This window comes from Triticum dicoccoides, chromosome 5A (genome assembly GCF_002162155.2).
Source record: "Triticum dicoccoides isolate Atlit2015 ecotype Zavitan chromosome 5A, WEW_v2.0, whole genome shotgun sequence".
Classification (NCBI taxonomy): Eukaryota; Viridiplantae; Streptophyta; class Magnoliopsida; order Poales; family Poaceae; genus Triticum; species Triticum dicoccoides.
The window spans coordinates 140,865,347-140,870,636 of NC_041388.1; the positions used below are offsets into that span (position 1 = coordinate 140,865,347).

Here is a 5,290-nt window from a genome sequence, read left to right on the forward strand (position 1 = left end):
AAGTTTCGAGTCGGTAGTGGTAATATTATTGGGAATGAAGTTATTCAAGATTTCTTTACTTGTGCCAGTACTTTTCCCATTATGGGTGGTTCTATTCTTCATAGAACTAGTAGTCTTGTGGATGCAATATCCTTGCTCATAGTTAAACTTGAAAGGCAATTTCTTCATATGCATCCTTGCATACAAAGAACTTCCCTAGAATTTTCTAATATTGAGTACTCTTCTGTTAAGCGTGCCACTACTATCTTTTTGGCTCATGAGTTCAGATTTATAATGAAAGAAGCTAAAGAAATTTTTGCGCATTATAGGGTGGATGTTGGTCATCCTCCCATAGAAGTTATCCTTTTTAATCAAGAAGACTTAATGCGTTTACAATCTTTGGATCATGTTTCTTATAATGAAAACCTTAGGAAAAAGGTTCCTACCGATGTTCTAGTTGATAGAATTTCTGAAGTTAATGATGATTTTGCTATTCAGAATAATGGGTTAGGTTTTTCTCTTGGGCAAAGACTCATGACTTTTTTTCAAAAGAACGCTTGTAATGATGAATTGGTTGTGCAATATAAGGGGCCAAGGGAGGAACCCATACCTCCCGAGCTTGATCTTGGGGACTTTTGTCCTATTAAATTTAACCCCTTTGATTACTTTTTCTTGCCACAAAGGAAACTTGCTGCTGAACGTAGAGAATACAAAAGGAGTTTTCAATATTTACCTTACCATTATTATGGCAACACCTAGATCTTTCTTCACTTTTATGCCTAGCTAGGGGAGTTAAATGATAGCGCTTGTTGGGAGGCAACCCAATTTTACTTTTGTTTCTTGCTTTTTGATTCTGTTTAGTAATAAATAATTCATCTAGCCTCTGTTTAGATGTGGTTTTTTTCTTTTAATTAGTGTTTGTGCCAAGTAGAACCTTTGGGGAGACTTGGGGAAAGTCTTTGCGATCTTGCTGTAAAAAGCAGAAACTTTAGCGCTAGGGAGAATTGCTGCCATGTTTTATTGGAGAGTGTTATTTAGTTAACTATTTTTGCATATGATTAATAGATAAATTCCTCACATCCATAAATATATTTAAGAATTTTTGGGGTTCCAGAAGTATTCGAAACCTACAGATTACTACAGACTGTTCTATTTTTGACAGATTCTATATTTCGTGTGTTGTTTGCTTATTTTGATGAATCTATGGCTAGTAATAGAGTTTATGAGCCATATAGAAGTTGGAATAAAGTAGGTTTAACACCAATATAAATAAAGAATGAGTTCATTACAGTACCTTGAAGTGGTGGTTTGTTTCCTTTTACTAACTGAGCTCACGAGATTTTCTTTTGAGTTTTGTGTTGTGAAGTTTTCAAGTTTTGGGTAAAGATTTGATGGATAATGGAACAAGGATTGGCAAGATCCTAAGCTTGGGGATGCCCAAGGCACCCCAAGGTAAAATCCAAGGACAACCAAAAGCTTAAGCTTGGGGATGCCCCGGAAGGCATCCCCTCTTTCGTCTTTGTCTATCGGTAACTTTACTTGGGGCTATATTTTTATTCACCACATGATATGTGTTTTTCTTGGAGCGTCTTGTATGATTTGAGTCTTTGATTTTTAGTTTATCACTATCATCCTCGTTGTAACACCTTTTTAGAGAGAGACACATGATTCGAAATTTGTTAGAATGCTCTATGTGCTTCACTTATATCTTTTGAGCTATATAGTTTTTGCTCTAGTGCTTCACTTATATCTTTTAGAGCACGGTGGTGGTTTTATTTTATAGAAATTATTGATCTCTCATGCTTCACTCATATTGGTTTTAGAGTCTTAAACAGCATGGTAATTTGCTTTAATTGAGAAATTAATCCGAATGTGATAGGTATCTAAGATGAGCATAATAAAAACTTCCGTATTGAGTTCATTGAATATCATGAGAAGTTTGATACTTGATAAGTGTTTTGAGATATAAATGTGGTAATATTAGAGTGTGCTAGTTGAGTAATTGTGAAATTGAGAAATACTTGTGTTAAGATTGGCAAGTCCCATAGCATGCACGTATGGTAAAAGTTGTGTGACAATTTTGACACATAAGGTGTTCTTTTGTTGCTTTCCTAATGAGTGGCGGTCGGGGACGAGCGATGGTCTTTTCGTACCAATCTATCCCTCTAGGGGCATGCGTAGTAGTACTTCGCTTTGTGGGCTAATAAGCTTTTGCAATAAGTATATGAGTTCTTTATGACTAATGTGAGTCCATGGATTCTACGCACTCTCAACCTTCCACAATTTTGTAGCCTCTACGGTACCATGCATTGCCCTTTCTCGCCTTGAGAGTTGGTGCAAACTTCGCTGGTGCATCCAAACCCCGTGATATTATACGCTCTATCACACATAAACCTCCTTATATCTTCCTCAAAACAACCACCATACCTACCTATCATGGCATTTCCATAGCCATTCTGAGATATATTGCGATGCAACTTTCCACCATTCCGTTTATTATGACACGCTCCATCATTGTCATATTGCTTTGCATAATGATGTAGTTGACATTGTATTTGTGATAAAGCCACCATTCATAATTTTTCATACATATCACTCTTGATTCATTGCATACCCCGGTACACCGCCGGAGGCATTCACATAGATTCATATTTTGTTTTAACTATTGAGTTGTAATTCTTGAGTTGTAAGTAATAAAAGTGGCATGATCATCATTATTAGAGGATTGTCCCATGTTAGGAAAGGATGATGGAGACTATAATTCCCCCACGAGTCGGGATGAGACTCTGGACTAAATAAATAAATAAAAAGAGGCTGAAAAAAGAGAAGGCCCAAGAAAAAATGAGAGAAAAAGAGAGAAGGGACAATGTTACTATCCTTTTTCCACACTTGTGCTTCAATGTAGCACCATGATCTTCATGATAGAGAGTCTCCTATGTTGTCACTTCCATATACTAGTGGGAATTTTTCATTACAGAACTTGGCTTGTATATTCCAATGATGGGCTTCCTCAAAATTCCCTAGGTCTTCATGAGAAAGCAAGTTGGATGCACACCCACTTAGTTTCTTTTGTTGAGCTTTCATATATTTATAGCTCTAGTGCATCCGTTGCATGGCAATCCCTACTCCTCTCATTGACATCAATTGATGAGCATCTCCATAGCCTATTGATTAGCCGCGTCAATGTGAGACTTTCTACCTTTTTGTCTTCTCATAACCCCTCTGTTGGAAAAGGTAGTGCCTAGGAGGTGCTTAGGCACGCCTAGGCGCTAGGCAATGGCCAAACGCCTCGCCTAGGGTATAAACAAAAGTCTAGGCAGAGCAAGTAAGAAATTGTCTACCCAAGTGAGAAATCATGCCATATTGCACTGATATGCCAAAAGGACCGTATTCCAATTGTAGTAGCTGGTAGTTAACATACTTATATGCCCTGAATTAATCTCTCCCTAATAATAAAGCACGGATTGAGTCTCCGGGTTCACCGTCGTGGTAGTTTTTCAAAAAAGCCCCTAATGTTTTCTGTATTCAACCCGTAGTCCCTATGTAAGTGGATCTGCAAAAATGTTTCGATTTTGCAAATTAACCCCTGTATTTTGCGTTGTGTTCTTCATCTTATCGACCACTGGAAGGGGCGCATGCTCACCGACTACAGCCGCCGCGGGGACGCCGCGACCGCCATGGGAACCTTCGACTCGGCCGTCCCCGGCCCGGACGCGGCGCCCGACCTCTGCCTCGCCGCGCACCAGTACAACCAGCTCCTCCACCTGCTCGCCTCCGCGAACGGCGCCGTCTTCCCCATCCACCCGGCCGCCGCCGCGCGCCGCGTGTTCGCTGGCATGCTAGAGGCCAGGGCGCCCCCGTCCGAGGCCACCATCACCTCACTCGCCTGCATCGTCGCTGCAGACGTCGAGAGCGCCTACGTTGCCTTCAGGCTCCTCTCCTCCATGCGGCAGAAGTACGGCCTCGCGCTGTGCCTCCGGTCCTACAGCCATGTGCTTGCCACGTTCCGGCGCGCCAGGGAGGCTGGCAAGGCATACGCGGTCGAGGACCACATGGCGGCCTCCGCTGCATTACCATAAGATCCCGAGCTCGCGCCGCTCCTTGTGGTCAGCGCGAAGGCCAGGGACGCAGACAAGGCGTTTAAGTATATGCACAAGCTGGGTGCCATAGCCTGAAGGGATGCCGAGAAGTGCATCGAGCTAGATCCTACATTCTCCAAGGGATACATCAGGAAAGGCACAAACCAGTTTTTCATGAAAGAGTATGAGAAAGCAATGGAAACTTATCAGGAAGGCCTAAAGCATGACCTGAGTAACCAGGAGCTGCTTGATGGTGTAAAGAGGTAAATAGCACTGAAAGAGATCGTCAATCAGTCACTGATTTCTCATCTTAGATTCCACCAAGCAGCTCCTAACCGTTGCCGTCCGTTCTTAGATATATTCAGCAGATCAACAAGGCGAACAGAGGCAAACTTTACCCCAGAGGAACTGAAAGAGAGACAGGGCAAATCTATGCAGGACCCTGAAATCCAGAACATCCTGACGGACCATGTGATGCGGCAGGTAAGTTCATCATCAGATGTTTGTTTACTCCTCTTTCTTGAGCCAGAGGTTGGTTTGGCGAACGGTGCGATAACATTGAGGTGTTTGTTGTTTGCAGGTGTTGATTGATTTCCAGGAGAATCCAAGGGCTGCTCAGGACGTCTCGGGAGCATGAACGCAACGGCGGTCGGGCATGGGCATCATTGGGTTCAGTGATTGGAGACGTGGCCGTTCGTCCCCGATGGATCTCTGCCACCATGGCCTGAGAGAGCCTAGAGAAGGGAGGCTACGGACGAGCACCTGTAGGACGACCTGCCATCACGGCCAGCGCTTTCGACTCCGACAACATCCATGTGGTCATAGTCGAATCCTCATGTCCTCTCGCGCCGTGTATATTCAGACTTATTTGCGTGCGCCGTAGGTTGTATGAACATGGAGGTGCAGTCACCCGAGGTGCAGAAGCTCCATCACCTACCTCTACCTCCTCCACTACGCTGACAAGTAAGCTAAGCCCCCATCATCTACATTGCTTCCTCCCTGCCTGTGATTTATTACTTCGAGCCTGCTGTTCTTTTACCATATATACAAACATATCTATGCTTCAGTGTGGTCATTAGGTTATGGAACAAGAGAAACAAAGTGTTCTTTAGCAGATCCAAACCTGTCCATTTTAGAATTGGACCAAGAATTACTTGCATTGCCTCTTTGATATGAATAACCATATTTTTTTGGATGTCATAGAAAAATCATGCTACAACATAATTTTTAAT

General features: G+C 42.7%; 1 pseudogene; it reads left to right on the plus strand.

Annotated features, from left to right (window-relative positions):
* Positions 1-3,815: 3,815 nt before the first annotated feature.
* Positions 3,816-4,779, plus strand: LOC119297094 (annotated as a pseudogene).
* The last annotated feature ends 511 nt before the right edge of the window (positions 4,780-5,290 follow it).